General features: G+C 42.4%; 1 long non-coding RNA gene across 2 annotated transcripts in view; it reads left to right on the top strand.

The window, feature by feature from the left end:
* LOC104006009 (uncharacterized) overlaps positions 1-23,380 on the top strand; it is a 52,277-nt gene that overhangs the window by 5,137 nt on the left and 23,760 nt on the right. Inside the window, exons 2-3 of one of the 2 annotated variants that reach the window (XR_010156497.1) lie at positions 9,479-9,572; positions 22,692-22,749. This is a non-coding gene — a long non-coding RNA (uncharacterized LOC104006009). The remainder of the gene's footprint in view (positions 1-9,478; positions 9,573-22,691; positions 22,750-23,380) is intronic. The other variant, XR_002943515.3, reaches the window with a different exon arrangement.

Here is a 23,380-nt window from a genome sequence, read left to right as displayed (position 1 = left end):
AAAAGAGGGTTTGAACCCAGACTTTCTGTCAATCGGTATCCTTATCCGCCTTAACCACTAAACTATACTGCCTCTACCCTACTTGAGGAGGAAGAGTCATTTTACATTTTAATAAAGCATCTGCAGATAGTGTCATATTCATAGCAGGAAATTAATAAATATGGTATTAATTGGTAACGGGGGGGAGACAATCAAGGAAGGGAGGAAATAACAAATTACTAGGTGGGCAGGTAGTCAGAATGGTCTGGTGGATTGTCAGAGATCAAAGATGTTTGGCCGGGCATGGTAGCTCACACCTGTAATCCCAGCACTTTGGGAGGCCGAGGCAGGCAGATCACCTGAGGTCAGGAGTTCAAGACCAGCCTGGCCAACATAGTGAAACCCTGTCCTACTAAAAATATAAAAATTAACCGGGCGTGGTGGCACACACCTGTAATCCCAGCTACTGGGGAGGCTGAGGCAAGATAATTGCTTGAACCTGGGAGGCCAAGGTTGCAGTGAGCCGACATCACGCCCTTGTACTCCAGCCTGGTGATAAGAGCCAAACGCCGTTTCAGAACAAACAAACAAACAAACAAAAAACCAACTGCAGGGTCAAAAGCCTTTGAGAAAAAGCTGTGATTATCCAAATGTAGTGTTGCCTTCTTGTTCCAGAAAACTGAACTGAGGGGCTGGAAAGAGGGAAGAGCTCCTGGGCACCCTTTCAGATCTGAAAAACTGGCCCTGCCTGTTTGATCTAATGCTTTTGAAGGGTTAAATCAGCTCCTTTGGCTCTCCAAGCATTCATTCAACAACAATAAAAAAACTTTTTTGAGATGAGGTCTTGCTCTCTCGTTCAGGCTGGAGTTTAGTGGCGTCGTCACGGCTCACCGCAGCCTCAACCTACTGGGCTCAAGTGATCCTCCCACCACAGCCTCCCAAAGTGCTGGAATTACAGGCATGCACCACCACGTCCAGACATTCAACAAATATTTACTGAGAGATAACTCCATGCCAGGCACTGGGAACAAGCAAAGGCCCAAATACAGCTCCTGCCTCATGGAGCTTACATCAGAGGAGTCATGAGTAGAATATGATACTTCGGGTGAGGCTAATTGCTATGAAGGTAAACAAAACCATAGCAAGAGTAACAGGAGAGGAGTGCATTTTAAATAGAGTACTCAGGCCAGGTGCTGTGGCTCATGCCTGTAATCCTAGCACTTTGGGAGGTCAAGGCAGAGAGATCACTTGAGGTCACGAAACCAGCCTGGGCAACATGGCGAAATCATGCTGGCACGTGCCTGTTGTTCCAGCTACTAAAGAGGCTGAGGCAAGACAATCGCTTGAGGCCAGGAACAGTGGCTCACGCTTGTAATCCCAGCACTTTGGGAGGCCAAGGCAGGCAAATCACGAGATCAGAAGTTTGAGACCAGCCTGGCCAACATGGTGAAACCCCATCTCTACTAAAAATACAAAAATTAGCTGGGTGTGATGGCGCATGCCTGTAATCCCAGCTACTCAGGAGACTGAGGCAGGAGAATCACTTGAACCCAGGAGGTGGAGGATGCAGTGAGCCGAGATCGCGCCACTGCACCACTGCACTCCAGCCCAGGTGACAGAGTGAGACTCCATCTCAAAAAAAAAAAAAAAGAGACAGAGAAACACATCATTAGGCAATTTCATCATTGTGTGATCATCCTAGAGTGTACTTTCACAAACCTAGATGGCGTAGCCTGCTACACACCTAGGATATATGGTACAGCTACAAACCTGTACAGCATGTGACTGTACTGAATAGTTTAGGCAACTGTAACACAATAAGAAGTATTTATGAATCTAAACATAGGCAATTGTAACACAATGGGAAGTATTTGTGTATCTAAACATAGAAAAGGTACCATGAAAATACAGTATTATAATCTTATGGCACCACAATCATATATGCAGTCCATTGTTGACTGAGATGTTGTTATGTAGCACATGACTGTATATATTCCACTTACTTGGAAAATTGTAATATATATATATTTTCACTTAACTTAAAACATATATATTTTATATATACTTTTATTTGAAAAATATGTGTCTATTTCACTTACTTGAAAAGACATCAAATGAAGCAATTAAGAACTTAAGGCCAGGTGTGGTGGCTCATGCCCGTAATCCCAGCACTTGGGAGGCCAAGGCAGGTGGATCACCTGAGGTCAGAAGTTCAAGACCAGCCTAGTCAACATAGTGAAATCCTGTTACTACTAAAAATACAAAAATTAGCCTGGCATGGTGGTACACACATGTAGTCTCAGCTACTTGGGAGGCTGAGGCAGGAGAATTGCTTGAACCCAGAAGCTGGAGGTTGCAGTGAGCCACGATCATGCCACTGCACTCCAGCCTGGGCGACAGAGCAAGACTCAGTCTCAAAAAACAAATTAAAAAAAGAAAAGAATTTAGGCTGGGCGCAGTGGCTCACACCTGTAATCCCAGCACTTTGGGAGGCCAAGGCGGGTGGATCACGAGGTCAGGAGATCAAGACCATCCTGGCTAACGCTGTGAAACCCCGTCTCTACTAAAAATACAAAAAAAAATTTAGCCGGGCTTGGTGGCAGGTGCCTGTAGTCCCGGCTACTCGGGAGGCTGAGGGAGGAGAATGGAGTGAGTGAACCCAGGAGGTGGAGCTTGCAGTGAGCTGAGATCGCGCCACTGCACTCCAGCCTGGGTGACAGAGCGAGACTCCGTCTCAGTAAATAAATAAATAAATAAATAAATAAATAAATAAATAAATAAAATTTAAAAATAAAATAAATTTAAAAATAAAATTAAAAAATAAAAGAATTTAACAACTGGGTTCTTGAGTCAGGCATCCAACCTTTGGCCTGAATCCTTTCTACTCTCTCTCTGTGTGGCTTGGGTAGAAACATATTCCTTTATTTTTATTTTATCTTTTTTTTTTTTACCTGCCACCTATTCTTTGCAGAAACATATTTCTTTAACACTCCATTTTTGAGTTTGTAAAATAGAACTAACAAGAGTGCTGGTTGGGTGCGGTGGCTCATGCCTGTAATCCCAGCACTTTGGGAGGCCGAGGCGGGAGGATCACTTGAGGTCAACAGTTCGAGACCAGCCTGGCCAACATGGCAAAACCCTGTCTCTACTAAAAATACAAAAATTAGCCTGGTGTGGTGGCAGGCACCTGTAATCCCAGCTACTCAGGAGGCTGAGGGAGAAGAATCACTTGAATATGGGAGGTGGAGGCTGCAGTGAGCTGAAATCATGCCACTGTACTCTAGCCTGGGTGACAGAGCCAGACTCTGTCTTAAAAAAAAAAAGTGCCTATGGAATGAGGTTATAAGGTTGCTTGAGCATGCATAGAATAGCTGCTCAATAAATGGTAGCTACTACATTATTATTACTATTATTAATATTAAATATCAACTCTCTGTCCAACATTTTGCATGTATTACCTCTATTCATTACCAAGAACCATAGAAGGTAAATATTATTATCCTCAAATACAGATGGAAAAAAATCCCTCAGCTGGAAAGGTTGAGGAACTTGCCCAAGGGGAAGGGACAGCTCTCAGGAAAATCTTTCAACGGTCCTAGGTTCCCATGACCACACCCACCGTGACTTTGCCTTCTCCAGTGAGCATATGTAACAACCCGTGACTTCCACGGTCTTTTCTTGCCCGCACACACACTGCATTAAGACTCTCTCTTTGTTTAGAAATCACTCTCCTTGATTTGCACTCCGTATCAGGGTTCTTTCTCTGTTTAGAAATCACTCTGCTTTGATTTGTTTGTTTCTATTAAAGAACTGGAAAACCCTTGTCCTTGATGTCTGAATGGCATAAGAGTTGTGACTGTATGGCCCCACGGCATCACAATTTCTGCCCCATGATCATAATAAAAGGAGTTGGGACCTCTGCCCTGTCAGAGCAGTAACCCATTGGGTCTTGGCAGGAGGGCCGGGTCCCACTGTGTCCTCATCCCAGACATCGAGAGTAATGGAGGTGGAAGGTGCCTCAATAGGAAGGATGAAAGCAGCAGAACTGCTATTTGGGTACGAGAACGAATAAAAAACAAGGGAAACCCCTTTTTTTTTTGTTTTTTGAGACAGCACCTTGCTCTGCCGCCTAGGCTGGAGTGCAGTGGCGTGATCTTGGCTTACTGCAGCCTCCACCTCCTGAGTTCAAGCGATTCTCCTGGCTCCACCTCCGGAGTAGCTTGGATTACAGGCGCAGCCACCACTCCTGGCTAATTTTTGTATTTTTAGTAGAGACAACGTTTCACCATGTTGGCCAGGCTGGTGTTGAACTCCTGACCTCAAGCGATCCACCCGCCTCAGCCTCCCAAAGTGTTGGGATTACAGGGGTGAGCCACCACGCCCGGCGTGAAACCCTTTCTCTATCCTTTGGGGCCATCTCCTTGAAATGAAAGGAATTAAAGAAGGGTGTGGCCCCAAGGGGAGAGAACCCCGGTTTGACAGAGCCTGGAGTGTCAAGGCTCTACCATTATGACACATGGAGTCAGGACACCAGGTCCGGGTTCTTGGGCCTCTTAGAACCACACTTCACTGCCACTTAATCTTGAAATTCTGGAATAGTCTCCTGCAAAAGATGAGCCACGTTCAAACAACAATTTGAACCCAACCCAAGCTCTTGTATACTCTTAACTACTACGAGATCAATAACTTTCGCAATTCTCTCATTCTAAACATGGAACAATTTGCTCACTGGACAAACAGCCATTCATCTGTTCCTTCATTCACTCAGTAAATATGCATAAGATCGTATGATGTGCCAGGCACAGTTCTCAGTGCGGGGACTATAGCAGTGGACACCACAGACAGAAATCCCTGCCCCATAGGGCCCATGTGCTGTCAGGACTAGACCAACAATAATAAATACACAAATAAGTAAGTTATATTGGATACTGGAGATAACAAGAGATAAGAATTGAAAAGGAGAGAGAGAGAAAATAGGTGGAGTGAAGCCAGGCATGGCAGCACATGCCTGTTGTCCCAGCTACTACTAGAAAGGCTGAGGTGAGAGAATTGCTGGAGGCCAGGAGTTCAAGACAAGCCTGGGCAAGTAGCAAGATCCCATCTCTATTTTTTTTTTTTGGAGGAAGAGTCTTGCTCTATAGCCCAGACTGTTGTAAAGTGGTGTGATCTTGGCTCACTGCAACCTCCGCCCCCTGGGCTCAAGTGATTCTCCTGCCTCAGCCTCCTGAGTAGCTGGGATTACAGGTGTGCACCACCGCGCCCAGGTAATTTTTGTATTTTTAGTAGAGATGGGGTTTCAGCATGTTGGCCAGGCTGGTCTTGAACTCCTAACCTCAGGTGATCCACCCACCTCGGCCTCCCAAAGTGCTAGGATTATAGGCGTGAGCCACCACGCCCGGTCACCTGTCTCTATTTTTTAGAATATGGGGGATGAAAGGGATTGAGGATACAGGTAGGGAGTGGTAGCTGATGTTTTCAGGAGGGAAGTTGGGATTGGCCACTTGGAGAGGGAATATTTAGATCTGGAGACTGTAAGGGAGTTAGCGTGTGCACACCAGGCAAAAGAACTCAAGTAGGCTTACAATAAATGGGCATGTGACTCACGTTTTGTAAGTCTGATCCTACTTTTCCACCATGTTACATAATAACTGAAGATATATATTCCCAAAGAGGGAGAAATGATTCAAAGAGTAATAAAATAGAAATCATCATTGATGCAGGGAATATGGGAACATATGTTTTAAAGCTAAGTGACAGCATTTAACTAAAATCTAAACCACCATTCTTAATCAGTCCCTCCTGGAAATGCCTTGCTAAAGAGATTTGCACACAGTAGCAGCTGAGGAGGCATTCAAAGCTAAATGCTCTTCTTGCAGGAAGAACTTGGGGCTTGCTTTTCTTTTGCAAAAGGAACTTTTCAGAAGTGTCTTGCAGCTGCCTCCCTCTGCCAAACACTGAAAAGGACACAACCTCTCACCCATGGTTCCCCTGGCTGAGTCTAAACCATGGGCACACAGTCAGGCAAATCCAAACTGAGGAACACTGTGAAAAACAATTGGCCTGAACTCTTCAAAAATGTTAATGTCATAAAAGATGTAGATAGACAGACAGATAGATAGATAGATAGATAGATAGATAGATAGATAGATAGGCTGGGAGAGCTGTTCAAGAATAAAGGAAGCTAAAATGACATAACAACAAAATACAAGGCCTGATCCTTCATTGGATATGCTGAATTAATGTTTTTCTTCAAAAACCTAAACAGCTATAAAAGACATCATTGGGACAACTGGAGAAAAGTGATTATGGGGCCGGGCGCGGTGGCTCACGCCTGTAATCCCAGCACTTTGGGAGGCCGAGGCGGGCGGATCACGAGGTCAGGAGATCGAGACCATCCTGGCTAACACGGTGAAACCTTGTCTCTACTAAAAATACAAAAAATTAGCCGGGCGTGGTAGCGGGCGCCTGTAGTCCAAGTTACTCGGGAGGCTGAGGCAGGAGAATGGAGTGAACCCGGGAGGCAGGGCTTGCAGTGAGCCGAGATCGCGCCACTGCCCTCCAGCCTGGGTGACAGAGCGAGACTCCGTCTCAAAAAAAAAAAAAAAGAAAGAAAGAAAGAAAAGAAAAGTGATTATGGATTATATGTTATTTTTATTTATTTATTTATTTATTTATTTATTTATTTATTTATTTATTGAGACAGAGTCTCGCTCTGCGCTCTGTCTCCAGGCTGGAGTGCAGAGGCATGATCTCAGCTCACTGCAGTCGCCACCTCCCAGGTTTAAGCGATCTCAAGCCCCAGCCTCCCAAGTAGTTGGAATTACAGGAGCTCGCCACCATGCCCGGCTAAATTTTGTTTTTTTAGTAGAGACATTTCACCATGTTGTCCAGGCTGACTTGAACTCCTGGCCTCAAGGGATCCGCCCACCTTGGCTTCCCAAAGTGCCACTATATGTTAAATAATAGCATCTAATGATTACTAAATTTACTGAGTAACAGTTTTATTGTGTTTCTGAGGGAGAATGCTTCTGTTGTTAGGAGATGCGTGCTGAAGTGTTTAGGGAGATAGTCTTATGATTTCTGCAAGTAACTCTCAAAAGGTTCAGCAAAAGCAAACAAACATAAATAAACAAGAGTGTATACATATACAAAGAGAAAGAGAGAGAAGAAATGTGGCAAAAGTGTTAACAGTTGGTAAATTTAGGAGAAGAGTATATAGAGGCATTCATTGTCCTATTCTTGCAATTTATTTGAAGATGTAAACTTCTCATTTAAATTTTTTGAGACAGGATCTCTCTCTGTTGTCTATGGCTGAAGTGCAGCGGCACTATCATAACTCACTGCAGCCTCAAACTCCTGGGCTCAAGCCATCCTCCTGCCTCAGCCTCCTGAGTAGCTGGGACCAAAGGCTTATGCCATTTTTCTTTTAAAGTTGGGGAGAAAGAATCCTTCAACCAGTCTTCACTCTGTCTAGACATCCTTGCAGTGGTTTTTCTCACTGTATGACTTTATTGCTGCCTTATATCCATTTTTTTTTTCCTTTTTGAGATGGAGTTTCGCTGTGTCACCCAGGCTGGAGTGCAATGGCATAATCTCGGCTCACTACAACTTCCGCCTCCCAGGTTGTAGTGATTCTCCCACCTCAGCCTCCTGAGTAGCTGGGATCACAGGCACACACCACCATACTTAGCTAATTTTTGTGTTTTTTATTAGAGATGGGGTTTCACCATGTTGGCCAGGCTGGTCTTGAACTCCTGACCTCAAGTGAACCACTTGTCTCGGCCTTCCAAAGTGCTGGGATTACAGGTGTGAGTCACTGCACCTGGACTGCTTTATATCCTTTTTGCAATAAGGAGTGTAGGGTGTAAATAATTTAAAAACAGCAGCTTCTTTCCAGACACTTTAATTTTATTTATTCTATTTTGTTTTATTTTATTTTATTTGGTATTGCCAGACATTTTTAGTAGGGAACATATGATTAAAAAAATATATAGCCACCTTGCCATTTAAAAGTAAAAATACCTACTGTAAAAAAGACACAGCTACAGGACAGGCACAGTGGCTCACGCCTGTAATCCCAGCACTTTGGGAGGCTGAGGCGGGTGGATCACTTGAAGTCAGGAGTTCAAGACCAGCCTGGCCAACATGGCGAAACCCAGTCTCTACTAAAAATACAAAATTAGCTGGGCCTGGTGGCACATGCCTGTAATCCCAGCTACTCGGGAGGCTGAGGCAGGAGAATCGCTTGAACCCGGGAGGTGGAGGCTGCAGTGAGCCAAGATCATGCCGCTTCATCCAGCCTGGGCAACAGACTGAGACTCTGCCAAAAAAAAAAAAAAAGATACAACTACAGAGGCAAAAATCAGGACAGGGGCTGCCAAGGATTGGGATGGGGAAGAGATTGACTACAAAGGGGCATGAGGGAACTTTAGGGGGAATGATGAAATATTATCTATGTAGTATCTATCGTAATTGTGGTGATAGTGGTACAGCTTACATTTGTTAAAACTTTAGATGTGTGTACCTAAGAAATGCAAATTTTACTGTGGCAAGTTATATCTCAGTAAACCCGACTTAAACACACACACACACACACACACAATAACAACAACAACAACAACAACAACTGTTTTTCAACAAGTTGAGATGAGTCTGTATTAGAAACTTGTTCTAGGCCGGGTACAGTGGCTCACACTCGTAATCCCAGAACTTTGGGAGATGGAGGTGGGAGCATTGCTTGAGGCTAGGAGTTGGAGACCAGCCTGGGAAACACAGTGAGACCCCATCTCTAAAAAAATTAAGAAATTAGCCAGGCATGGTTCTAGCTACTCAGGAGGCTGGGATCGCTTGAACCCAAGGAGTCTAAGGCTTCAGTGAGCTGTGATTGTGCCACTGCACTCCAGCCTGGGTAACAGAGTGAGATTCCGTTGCTTAAGGAAAAAACAGAAACAAAAACAAACAAAAAAATATGTTCTAAACGAAGCCTTAGAATTGGCACTCTCCTTAAAAGGCAGAGGAGAGAAGATAGAAGTTTATAACAGCAAAAGCATTTTCTGAATGTTTGAAAAATGCACACAGCATAAGCTGTTCATTGTCTGGGGTTGTTTGGAAGTCTAAATTAATAGATTAAACCTCAACTCTCTGCAGCAGGCAGGAGGCACTTTCAGGTCCCTATCGTAACTTCAACGGGACTCCATTGGTCAGGTTAAGACCCTTTAGGGATCTGCTGTATGGAAGAAAAGGAACAGTTTTATTTACCAAATCAATATGTTGGTGTGCAAATGAGGGCCACTGGGGTGGTGAAAAACAGATTACTCTCAGAAAGATCAAAAATTTCATCTGCAACATCTTTTGGACCATTAGGCATTGCACACTTATAGAACAGGCTGGATTCAAGTCCACCCCTCCTCCCCCAGGGCTAGACATGTAGAATACTCAAGCCAGTAACTTATGGTCAATGCCTTTGTTCAAAGCCGGAACGTTTGGTTCTGCATTGCAGGAACAGTGAAGAGAGACAGCATCTCCTTCCTCTGAAGATTCTGTTCAGAATGGATAAAGGTTCAGCATCCTCCCTGGATGGGGCAGCTTAGCAGGTGAGTTCCTGACATTTCTGAGTAGACATGGGACTCCTCCATCCTCCAGTCCTCTACAGAAACTGCACACCAACTTCACTGGTCAGAGAGGCAGGCACCACACCCCAGCCCTTTGCATCCAGGTGACAAACAGCCAGCACTTCTTCTAGGTGGGTTGAAGTGTTTCCAATAGTGTGGAAGGTGAACAGCACCAAGGATTAGTGTCTAGGCTCCGGACTCAGTGTCTGGATTTGATTCCACCATCTTGGGCCCTTAAGCAAGCCAGTATCCCTACACTTGCCTGCATTTTGCCATCTGTAAAATGGCAATGATAATACTAACAGCAAATGCTTGCATGTATCTTCTTCCTATCAGACACAGTTCTGAGCACTTTCCACATACCAGCCAGAGAATCCTCACACAGCAGTAGTTGAAGTCAGTAGCATTATTCTCCTCCTCCTCCCCTCCTCTCAGTGAGGAATAAATAAATTCATACCATGAAGGGCTTGGAAATAGTTCAGGGCCCAAAACACTCAATAAGTTTAAGCTATTATTGAGATGGTTTCAAAGGTCACATGGATAAGCATTTTTAGGTCCAGAGATGTGCATTTATAAAAATAAATGCAGGCCACGCGTGGTGGCTCATGCCTATAATCCCAGCATTTTGGGAGGCCGAGGTGGGCAGATCACCTGAGGTCGGTCAGGAGTTCAAGACCAGCCTGGCCAATGCAGCAAAACCCCATCTCTGCTAAAAATACAAAAAATTAGCCAGGTGTGGTGGGCACACCTGTAATTCCAGCTACTTGGGAGGCTGAGGCATGAGAATCGCTTGAACCTGGGAGACCAAGGTTGCAGTGAGCCGAGATCGTGCAACTGTGTTCCAGCCTGGGCGACAGAGCAAGATGCCGTCTCAAAAAAGAAAAATTAAAATAAAATAAAGAGAGTCAGCAAAAATTACAAAGGTGGAATGCAAATGCCCAAACATGGAAAATACTGCTCTAGACCCAGAACAGCCAAAATAGTGCCTGCTTTTATTTACGTATTTATTATTTATTTATTTATTTTAGAGACAGGGTCTCTCTCTGTTACCCAGGCTGGAGTGCAGTGGGGCCAATGATAGTTCACTGCAGCCTCAATTCCTGGGCTCAAGTGATCCTCCCACCTCGGCCTCCCAAAATACTGGAATTACAAGTGTGAGCAGCCACCCTGCCCAGCCAGTGCCTGCTTTTAGTGGCTGTCTTCCCTCCTCTCCTCCCTTACAAATGTCCACCTCTCTGTGGTCCAGCAGGCAAGAAAGAAGTCAACTGAGTTTCTTCCAGAGAAATTATAGAAAGAAAGAAAGAGAAAGAAAGAAAGAAAGAAAGAAAGAAAGAAAGAAAGAAAGAAAGAAAGAAAGAAAGAAAGGAGAGAGAGAAAGAAAAGTTGACTGAGACATGGCCCATTCCCTCCCTGGGACCAGCCTCTTCTTTCCAGCTCAAGGGTCAAGACAGTGTCCCCAGAAAGAAGCAAAGGCTGTGTTTTCCACACTCTTATCTAGAGGTGAGCTGGCAGAAGCTCCTCCCAGACTGCATCTATCAGACAGGGAGACAATAACTGCTTGGGTGAGGAACAAAGAGAGGAGACACCAACTGTCCCCACTAATGACAGAAGATGTGGCAGCCTGAAGCCCTAATATTGGCTGTGGCCCTTTAAGATCCCTCCCCACTTAACTGTAACACCCCCCTTCTCCAGGAAACTGGCAAGGACCCTTGGCGCTGTTGGCCAGGGCTCTTGGAGACGGCCGGGACGGGGTTGGCAGGACTGCCTACACTGCTTTGAAAATATTTAACAATAGGTAACTTTGGCATTTCGAGAAGGTCTTGGATCACAGGAGTTGTGGAGGCCCTGGGAGATGTAGAAGAGACATGGTGAAAGATTTTGTTTTGCCCGGAAGGAAAACATGTGGATGTCTCAGTCAGCTCAGACTTCTATTTGGCTGATGGGGAAGTCAGGGAGAGCTTGAGTGTTCACAGAATGCCACCTCTACCTTGTAGCTGCCACGCGGAATCGTTCAATCTCTCATCTGACATCACCTTCACAGATTCAGTTTCATTCGCAAGGAAAACACTGACCAAAAAAAAAAAAAAAAAAAAAAAAAACAGAAGTAACTTTCCTTTAAAGGGCTCCAAACCTCCTGCTACCAAAAACTAGAATTCTTGGTCTCTCTGGTTTACTGTCCCCCCAACCCAAGCTTTGTCCCCCCCTCCCAGACATCCACATGCTTTCCTTGAGGTCAGGAGTGATCCTCCCACCTCAGCCCCCTGAGTAGCTGGGACTACAGGCGATGCCACCATGCCTGACTAATTTTTAAAAATTTTTTGTAGAGATGGGGTTTCATCATATAGCCCAGGCTGGTCTTGAACTCCTGAGCTCAAGTGACCTGCCTACTTCTGACTCCCAAAGGCTTGAGATTACAGGCGTGAGCCACCACACATGGCCTAGTTTTATTATTTAATTTTTTTTTTAAGAATAGGGATTTGCTGTGTTGCCCAACCTGGTCTCTAATTCCTGGCTTCAAGTGATTTTTCTGCCTTGGCCTTCCAAAGTGCTAGGATTATAGGCATGAGCCACCACACCTGGCCCCAGTTAAATTTGAATTTCACATACACAGGAAATGATATTTTATTTTATTTTATTTTTAATTTGTTTTATTTTGAGACAGTCTCACTCTGTCGCCCAAGCTGGAGTGCAATGGTGCAGTCTCGGCTCACTGACTGCAACCTCCGCCTCCTGGGTTCAAGCAATTCACCTGCCTCAGTCTCCAGAGTACCTGGGACTACAGGCATGCTCCACCAACCCCGGCTAATTTTTGTATTTTTTGTAGAGACAGGGTTTTACCACGTTGGCCAGGCTGGTCTTGAATTCCTGACCTCAAGTGATCCACCCACCTCAGTCTGCCAAAGTGCTGGGAGTACAGGTGTGAGCTACCGCTCCCAGCCAAGGAATGATAGTATAAATATGTACATCCATTCAAGGGAATAAAAGTCAGGTTAGCAAAGATGAGTCATAAAATAATGTTATTACAGTTTTGTGATCACTCAGGAAACAAGTAATATAAGCATAAAACATTATGAATTTACTATACTATTATTATTTTATTTTTATTGATATCAATTGAATCTTAGTAGACTAAAATGATACAGGTATTAACCAAAGACATGAATAAACATAGAGTGTGAGATGTTAGAGACCGCAATACACATAGGTTATGTTGCAGTGCAGCACTAAGAATGAATGTCTGTGTGTAGTATATATTAATTCTTTTCCCCATATGATTTTCTAAAGCTGGAGGGATTAAAAATAGGTCTATGAGGCCGGGCGTGGTGGCTCACGCCTGTAATCCCAGCACTTTGGGAGCCCAAGGCGGGGAGATCACTTGAGGTCAGGAGTTCGAGACCAGCCTGGCTAACATGGTGAAACCCCATCTCTATTAACAATACAAAAAATTAGCAGGATGTGGTGGCACCAGCCTGTAGTCCCAGCTACTCAGGAGAATCATTTAAACCTGAGGCAGGAGAATCATTTAAACCTGGGAGACGGAGGTTGCAATGAGCTAAGATTGCACCACTGCACTCCAGCCTGGGCAACAGAGCAAGACTCCATCTCAAAAAGAAAAAAAAAGAAATTTGCCTTTTCTCTCTGAGCACTTTCAGAATTTTCTTTTTCAACAACAACAACAACAAAAATAGCATACCAAGGATAGGAATAATTGAAGAAATGTGCAAGATGTATGCAAAGAACATTGTAAAATCTTACCGAAGGTCACCAAAGACTTGAACTTGTATTTTCTCTCAATCCTCATCACAGTGCTTCAAGGTGGATATCATTTTATCTTTCTGCACTCAGAAAGATTAAATAAATTGCTCAAGTCCACAGAGCAGCAAAGCTGCAATTTAAACCAGATTTTCACATTTGTGCTCCGTATGGTAACTCCTGCTAGCCCCAAGGAACTGATATAAGTTAATGAAGTAACCAAATGTGACTTTATTACTTTATTACTTTATTATTTACTTAATTATTATTACTTTATGTCAAGATTATTCCTACACGCACATGCTGGCTCACAAATTATAGGTTTCTCCTTGGTTGTAAAAATCGCATGAGTCATATTTGTGGCAAGAATCATGTAACAGTGCAAGGAAATTTTGAGATTTTTGGAGTAGATGTTCCTCAGATTCTGAAATGCTCAGGTGAGATAAGGATGTGCCTCCGGGCCCTTGCACTTGCTGTTCCCTCTATCTGGAAAGCACTTCCCCAGATACTGGCATAACTACCTTCCTCATTCCTTCAAATCTTTGCTTAGATATTTCCATCACAAAGAGTTCTTTCTTGGCCACCCTACTTATAATTACAACCTCTCCTGGCTTTATTTTTTCTCACAGTACTTATCACTATCTAGTGTATGTATAATTTACATTTTTATTTTGTTTACTGTCTCCTCCTCATCCTCTACCCACCCCTCTGCCCCCCCAAAAAATGTTAGCTCCAGGATAGAAGCAGAATTTTGTCTTTTTGTTTTGCCATCAGCTCTAAGAACAGTGCCCTATACAGAGTTGGTACTCAGTACTTGTTGAATGAATGTATGAGCAAATGAAACCAGAGGAACACAGCATATACACCACTCAAAGGAAGCCCTGCACTAGCAAATTATGAACTTGACTCCAAGGTCATCTCAAGATGGCAGGAGAGAGGAACAGAAACAGAGAGGAACACAGAACTGACTGGCTGTGAATATACGTTCGTTCTACTGTATCTGTTTTTGCATTTTCTATAGACAATTCATGATTTAGATGTCCCTTTGTGACTTGCTTCTGTTATTTATATTCTGATTGCAGGATTTATCCATGTTTTCATGTGCAGCTGTAAAATCTTGTTATTACTCTAGCTGTATGGGAACCATTGCAGGAATAATATACAATTTATTTATCCATTCTACTATTTTGGACATTTGGGTTGATTCTTCTTTGGGGCTATTTTGATCCATGCTGGTGTGACCACTTTGTCAAGTTTCAGGGGCACATGAGTAAGAATTTCTCTAGAAGGACAGGCATTTCTTCTATTTTGCCAAATAATATCAAACTGTTACCTAAAGTGGTTGTGCTAATTAACACTCCCACCAGCAGTGTATGGGAGTCACCATTGCTCCACATCTTAGCCAACACTTGTTATTATCAGACTTTTTTTTTTTTTTTTGAGATAGAGTCTTGCTCTGTGGCTCAGGCTGGAGTGCAGTGATACAATCTTGTCTCACTGAAACCTCCACCTCCCAGGTTCAAGCAATTCTCCTTCAGCCTCCCAAGTAGTTGGGATTACAGGTATGCACCACCATGCCTGGTTAATTTTTGTATTTTTAGTAGAGATGGGGTTTCACCATGTTGGCCAGGCTGGTCTTGAACTCCTGACCTCAAGTGATCTGCCCACCTCAGCCTCCCAAAGTGCTGAGATTACAGGTATGAGCCACTGTACCTGGCCTATCAGATTCTTTAATTTTGCCCTTCTGGTGAGAGTAAAATGGTGTCTCCCTGTGGTTTTATTTTTATTTTCCCTGATTATAAATGAGATTGACAATCTCTTTATAAGATCAATTTGTGCTTTTTACATTTATTTATTTATTTATTTAGAGACGGAGTTTCACTCTTGTTGCTCAGACTGGAGTGCAGTGGTGCGATCTTGGCTCACTGCAAACTCTGCCTCCCCGGTTCAAGCGATTCTCCTACCTCAGCCTCCCGAGTAGCTGAGATTACAGGCACCCACTGCCACGCCAGGTTAATTTTTGTATTTTTACAAAATACAAAATATATAATACATAATACAGAAGGGGTTTCACCATGTCAGCCAGGCTGGTTTCAAACTCCAGACCTCAGGTGATCTGCCCACCTCAGCCTCCCAAAGTGCTGGGATTATAGGCGTGAGCCACAGTACCCAGACTACTTTCTTTTTTTTTTTTTTTTGAGACAGAGCCTTGCTCTGTTGCCCAGGCTGGAGTGCAATGGCATGATCTCGGCTCACTGCAACCTCCTCCTCCAGGATTCAAGTGATTCTCCTGCCTCAGCTTCCCAAGTAGCTGGGATTATAGGCATGCGCCACCACGCTCGACTAATTTTTGTATTTTTAGTAGAGACGAGGTTTCACCATGCTGGCCAGGCTGGTCTCAAACTCCCGACCTCAGGCAATCTGCCCGCCTCGGCCTCCCAAAGTGCTGGGATTACAGGCGTGAGCCACCATGCCCAGCCTACTTTCTTTTTTTTAATTTAATATTATCATACACTGTTTGCACGCAGCCATCTGTATTTTCTTTATTCATATGCATTAGTAAAGGAATAAGAATGTAAGTAAATACAAAATAATTTAAATTCTAGCCGGGCATGGTAGTCTATATTAATAATACAAAAAATTAGCCAGCCGTGGTGACACGTTTGTAATCCCAGCTACTCAAGAGGCTGAGGCAGGAGAATCGCTTGAACCTGGGAGGCAGAGGTTGCAGTGAGCTGAGATCACGCCACTGCACACCAGCCTGGGTAACAGAGTGAGACTCCATATCAAAAAATAATAATAATAATTTTAATTCAACTTTGGGATAGTCACTGTTTTGCCTCCATACTTCCCTTTTGAAATCAATTCTGCTTAATCAGTCATTAAATCTAATTTAGAATCAAAGACTTGGCCAGGCATGGTGGCTCATGCGTATAATTCCAGCACTTTGAGAGGCCAAGGTGGGCGGATCGCTTGAGCCCAGGAGTTCGAGACCAGCCTGGGCAACATGGTAAAACCCCATCTCTACAAAAAAATACAAAAATTAGCTGGGCATGGTGACACATGCCTGTGGTCCCAGCTACTTGAGAGGCTGCGGTAGGAGGATGGCTTGAACCCGGCAGGCAGAGGTTACAGTGAGCGAAAGTCATGCCACTGCACTCCAGCCTGGGTGACAGAGCAAGACTCTGTCTCAAAAAAAAAAAAAGAAAGAAAGAAAGAAAAAAAGAATCACAGACTTTAAAAGTGGAAATTGTGATATCGTAATAGCTAATATTTGTTGAGTGTTTATTATGTGCTAGTTATTGTGCTTTACATACAAAGGAATGAAAAACTTGTATTTAAAATGACAACTTCCTTCTAAGGACAGGGAGTCTCTTATCTGGAAAGTTCACTGAGCACCTTGGCTCAATTACGAAAAGTGAGTGCAGAAGGAAATTTGGTGCTCAAAGCTAGAGAAAGCCGAACCACTCTGCCTCATGAAATGAGAAGAATGTGGAGTTCTAGGGTAAACACAGAGAGAAGGAATGAGGAGGAGAGAGGAGAGGAAACATGGGAGGTGGGGTGGGGGGTTTCAGTCAATATGGTGATGGATGGATCTCAAGGTGCTGAAATGATCAAGGGATCCTTCAATTTTCAGTACAACGTCTTGCACTGTATCTGTAACACAATGCACAGAGCCCTATGAAGGTGGCTTATGTTTTGGTGATTTTTTTTTTTTTTGTAAAATTTTTCCACATGGGCTGGGTGCGGTGGCTCATGCCTATAATCATAGCACTTTGAGAGGCCGAGGCGGGTGGATCACCTGAGGTCAGGAGTTCGAGATTAGCCTGGCCAATATGGCGAAACCCTGTCTCTACTGAAAATACAAAAATTAGTCGGGTGTGGTGGTTCATGCCTATAATCTCAGCTACTGAACCGAGATTGCGCCACTGAACTCCAGCCTGGGTGACAGAGTGAGACTCCGTCTCAAAAAAACAAAAATTCCCACATGGGGAAACACATTATGGGAGAGGACCAGCATGTTGTTTTGTGTGTTTTGTTTTTGTTTTTTCTTATTTGTTTTTGAGACAGAGTTTCGCTCTTGTCTCCCAGGCTGGAGTGCAACGGTGTGATCTCGGCCCACTGCAACCTCCGCCTCCTGGGTTCAAGCGATTCTCCTGCCTCAGGCTCCAATGTTGCTGGGATTACAGGCGGGCACCACCATACCCAGCTAATTTTTTTGGTGTTTTTAGTAGAAATGGGGTTTCACCATGTTGGCCAGGCTGGTCTCCAACTCCTGACATCAGGTGATCACTGGCCTCAGCCTCCCTAGGTGCTGGGATTACAGGCGTGAGCCACCATGCCCAGCCCAGCATGTTTAAGACATAGAGGCAATACTTAAACAGAATTAATTCACCACATGCAGAAACTCAAACCCAAGATGAGCAGAAGGTAAGCCCTACCACCTCCCCACTCACTGCATGAAGGCTGGGGTTGAAGAACATTTTATCTAAAATTAAGGGAGTAGCAAGACCCCAGCTGATCTCTAAGTAACATTTCCATTATCTGCTTTCTTTAATCTTCACAACAATCCTATTAGGTAGATATTAACATTACTCCTAAACACAGTTAAGGATCTCAAGGCTCAAAAGGGGCAAGTAATGTCCTATACAAAAAAATGGAATCACTGATTACTGAACTTCTAATTAATTTTGCAGATGGGGAGACTCTTCCATTTTCATCACATAGAAATGCTAGATAAAATTTAAACCCTTTGTCCCAGTTTTTAAATACCTGGCCAATTCTGAAAATAAGAAAAGAATATCCCCCAGACTTCAGGGCAGGGAGCAGGAGCTAAAAAGAAATAGTCCATGAGGGTATTAGAGCTAGATAAATACTGCAGAGACTGATGATTAACAAATGCTCAGAACCTCTCAGCCTATGAGAGGTGGGGAGCTGGAACTGACCACCCCCTCACCCCAGCATAAATCTGAGCACCAAGAAACAGCCAACAGAAGTCCTTTTATTAGCCAGAAACACAGCAAGAAAGTTGACCATCTTCCAAAGTATGAGAATCAAGCTGGGCATGGTGGCCCATGCCTGTAATCCCAACACTTCGGGAGGCCGAGGCAGGTTTGCTTAAGTCCAGTTGTTCAAGACCAGCCTGGGCAATATAGTAAGACCACATCTCTACTAAAAATTTAAAAAGTGAACCTAGCGTGGTAGTTCATGCTGGTTGTCCCAGCTACTCAGGAGGCTGAGGCAGGAGGATCACTTAAGTCTGGGAGGTTGAGACTGCAGTGAGCTATGATCACACCACTGCACTCCAGCCTGGGTGACACAGTGAAACCCTGTCTCAAGAAAAAAAAAAAAGAGAATCACTTGAAAGAAAGCAGAACATCCACCTGCATCATACACAAACCTGTGGTCTTAATCCATGCTACCAATCAGTCAAAAGAACCCATTCCGAGAAACAAACATAAAGCTGGTCAGGCGGGTGGCTCCCACTTGTAACCCCAGCACTTTGGGAGGCAGAGGCAGGAAGATCGCTTGAGCCCAGAGGTCCAGGCTGCAGTGAGCCGTGACAGCACCACTGCATTCCAGCTGGGGCAAAAGAGTGAGACTCTGTCTCAAAAACAAAAAACAAAACAAAACAAAACAAAAACCCAACAAAACAAAACAAAAAAACTGGTCTGGATCGATAAGGTCTGGAATAAGCACACGCATTTCACAGAAAATCACTGCCTGCAAAGATAAACTCATGGTAAAAAAAAAAAAAATTACTAAGTTCATGAAGTAAATAACTGCTGTAAGAGAAAATTAGTATGCACAGCAAATGCAACAGAATTTAGAACCAAGAACTATACATATAAAGCCATCTCAAAGAGACCTTAAAATCATATATTCAAGCAGGCAATAATACACAGGAATAAAATGCATGAAAGAAAGAAACAAAAGAAAATGAAAGAATACAACACAAAACTAGGATTGGGGGGGACTGTGAAATTTTTAAAAAAATTCAACTGAGCTAGAAATAAAATGAGAGTCATTAAAAATAAAACTTCAACGAACATATTATACAATACACTAAAGAAGTAACTCATAAACTAAAAGGTAGATTTGAGGAAATCACACAAAATGCAGCTCATAAAGAGGTGAAAAGTATGAAAGCAGTCAGGAAACAGTTCATACAGAAGGAACAGATTCAGCATATATTTACTAGGAGTCCTACAGGGCCGATAGAGACGAGAGGAGGGAGGTAGTATCAGGCATACATGCCAAATCATTATGCAGGAGTGAGCAGAAAGAAATATTTCAGACACAAAAGGTTAGGGAATTTTACTGCAAACAATTCCTTATTAAGAGAAATAACAAAGATGATATCTCAGCAAGTAAGAAACCAAACCTATAAGGAAGGTGTATAACGCAAAAAGCCAATGATGAGTCAGGAATTGATTAAAAAGTTGATAAATCTAAACAATATTCGCTGTAAAATTATGATAACTAACAATAATGAAGAGCAACTGGGAGGATTTATTTTTATTTTGTAAGTGAAACTAAAATATTGCCCAACAATATTACGGAAGATGGGAGGAGGTTTTAGGAGTAAAAGCATGCAAAGTTCCTTGTATTGTTTGAGGAAATAATAGAGATTTTCATTAGCTCTAAACCTGCAATCATGCATGCTAATAATTAACCACCAATGAAAATAAATCAAATGTTTAACTTCTAAACAAGAGAAGAGGAAAGAGTGGATGAAGAAGCAAAGAAAAAGCATGGTACACATTATAGGCAGTGGCTCACGCCTGTAATCCCAACACTTTGGGAGGCCCAGGCAGGCAGATGACATGAGGCTAGGAGTTTGAGACCAGCCTGGCCAACATGGTGAAACCCTGTCTCTACTGAAAATACAAAAATTCGCCGGTCATGGTGGCACACGCCTGTAATCCCAGCTACTCGGGAGGCTGAGGCAGGAGAATTGCTTGAACCCGAAGGGGAGGTTGCAGTGAGTCAAGATCACACCACTGCACTCCAGCCTGGGCAACAGAGTGAGACCCTGTTTCAAAAAAAAAAATACTATAAAAAAAAGCTAAATAAGTAAAAACAAGCCCAAACATACCAGGAATCATAAGAAATATGAATGACTATAGAGAAATTCTCATACATATTCCCCCCAAAAAATATGCCAAGATGTGCATTACAGCATTGTTTTTAACAGGAAAAAAATTAGAAACAGTCCAAATTTATCAGCCTTAGGGCACTAGATAAATGCATCTTGACATATTTATAATTTGAAACTCTCTAGAGGGGTTAAAAGTGAATAAAATTTATTTATATATGAAATTTGGGGGTTTTGTTTGTTTGTTTGAGACAAGGTGTCACTCTGTGACCCAGGATGGGAATAATTATGGGATCACGGCTCACTGCCGCCTGGACCTCCTGGGCTCAAGGGATGCTCCTGCCTCAGTCTCCTGAGTAGCTGGAACCACAGGTGTGCACCACCACACCCAGCTAATGTGTTATTTACTGTAGAGACAGGGCCTCACTATGTTGCCCAGGCTAGTATTGAACTCCTGGGCTCAAGCAATCCTCCTGCCTCAGCCTCCCAAAGTGCTGAGATTACAGGTGTGAGCCACTGTGTCAGCCTGACATTTGTTCTTATATATCAAACCTGGGAGGTTTGATAAATATATATATAGAGATAGGGCCCGAAATTATAACAACTGAAAAAAAGCCAAGTTGCAGAGTTTTGTATATATATGTAGTATTTTATATATATAACATATACTATATATTATATAATTAAGAATATAATATATATTATTATGTTATGTACTTGTATTACATATAATATAGCATAATATTATAATATAGCATATATTCTATATTTATATTTTATAATAAAAATTATATGCTATATTATATATTATATTTTACATATTATAGTATATTATATATTCATGTTTTTATAGTTTATTATGAGCAATATATAGCTTTTTGAATATGTAAACAAATGGCATTATATTATATATAATATAGGATATATTTATATTAATAGTATATTAGTATAGTATATTAATAATATATTAATATCTATAGTATGTGGCATTATACTATAAGTAATATATTATTCTATTGGTAATTATATTACTAATATGTCATATTAGTATAATAATATATTTTGTTATTATACTAATAATAGCATAATTATATATTATAGGTTGGGCATGGTGGCTGAGGTCTGTAATCCCAGCACTTTGGGAGGCTGAGGCAGGCAGATCACCTGAGGTCAGCAGTTTGAGACCAGCCTGGCCACCATGGCGAAACCCCGTCTCTACTGAAAATACAAAAAAATTAGCCGGGCATGGTGGTGTGCTCCTGTAATCCCAGCTACTCGGGAGGCTGCAGCAGGACAATCCCTTGAACCCAGGAGAGGGAGGTTGCGGTCAGCTGAGAGAGCGCCACTGCACTCCAACCTGGGGGACAGGGCGAGACTCCATCTAAAAAAAAAAAAGTTTTATATTATAATATAATTATATTAGTACTATTATATTCATAATATATTCTAATATATTACTATATTATATATAGTATAATGCCATATACTATAGATAATAATATATTAATAATTATATATAGTATAATGCAATTTGTTTAAATATTCAAAGAATGCTATATGTTGTTCATAAATAAACTATAAAGACATGGATGAGAAGGATACAGAAGCTTCTGGAATGGGGAAAGAGAGGTTCAGTTGTATCTTTTTTTTCTTTTTTGAGACGGAGTCTCGCTCTTTCACCCAGGCTGGAGTGCAGTAGTGCGATCTTGGCTCACTGCAACCTCTGCCTCCCAGGTTCAAACAATTCTCCTGCCTCACCCTCCTGAGTAGCTGGGATTACAGGCACCTACCACCATGGCCAGCTAATTTTTGTATTTTTAGTAGAGATGGGGTTTCACCATGTTGCGCCGGGCTGGTCTTGAACTTCTGACCCCAGTTGATCCCCCTGCCTTAGCCTCCCAAGATGCTGGGATTACAGGCGTGATCCACAGCGCCTAGCCATTCAATTTTATCTTTAATGCATTACTTCTTTAAAAATGTCTGAAACAAAGACATCAAAAAATTAACAATATGTTCATTTCTGTTGGTACTTTATCATACTCTGTACTTTTCTGGATGTTTATGTCGTAATAAAAATGCATTCATGACTCAAAATATTATAGAGCTGGAATGTTTAATAAATTAAATTTACATTAACATTTGAATTAAATTAAAATTTTAGTTTCAAAGTGGCTCTAGCCACTTTTCTTTCTTTCTCTTTCTTTCTTTCATCCTTTCTTTTTCTTCTTCTTTTTTTTTTTTTTTAATAGATACAGGGTCTCGCCATGAGCCACAGCACCTGGCCACTTCTCATTTTTAATGCTGTAGGTAGGTATTAGTGATAGCAATATGCAAAATGTAGACCAAATGAGCCCTGAGCATGCAGCATAGATATAGACCCCTACGGGAACTTGGTTAAATGATATTATTCTGTCATTTTATGTTTTATCAAATTACTTGCAGTTCCTAGAAGGCTCATGTCCAATTAATTGAGATTTTCCTACAGCATTTCAGCTGATAACAGCCACAGTAATTTAAAACTGGTAATAATGATAGGGTTGTTCCAGTTACTATATATTTGATTCCCAAACTGTTCCAATTCCACCCAGTGACTTGCCAAGGTATAAATCTGGTAAAATTAACACAAAGGAAGACATTTTTCAGATTTTCTCATTTACTAAAGTAAGGGCTATAAACAGTTGTCTGGCCATTATTTCACTAGGAATTTCAACATTAACAACAACAACAACAAACATGCATTACAAAAGCATTGAGAAGGTTGGAAAACCCAGCACTGGCTTTAGGTAGGGAGAGATTTGAGACTTTGCCCTCAGACCACAGAATTACTGCAGGCCATTAATTTCTTTCCATTTGGGCTTTAATTGGTTTTCTCCCTGGCACAAATTATCCTGAATCTCCTCTAACTGTCTAATCAAGGCCGAGCTGTGAAGTACAGCAA

This window comes from Pan troglodytes, chromosome 3 (genome assembly GCF_028858775.2).
Source record: "Pan troglodytes isolate AG18354 chromosome 3, NHGRI_mPanTro3-v2.0_pri, whole genome shotgun sequence".
NCBI lineage: Eukaryota > Metazoa > Chordata > Mammalia > Primates > Hominidae > Pan > Pan troglodytes.
Note: the sequence above shows the minus strand (reverse complement) of the source record. Positions and strands in the feature narration are given on the sequence as shown.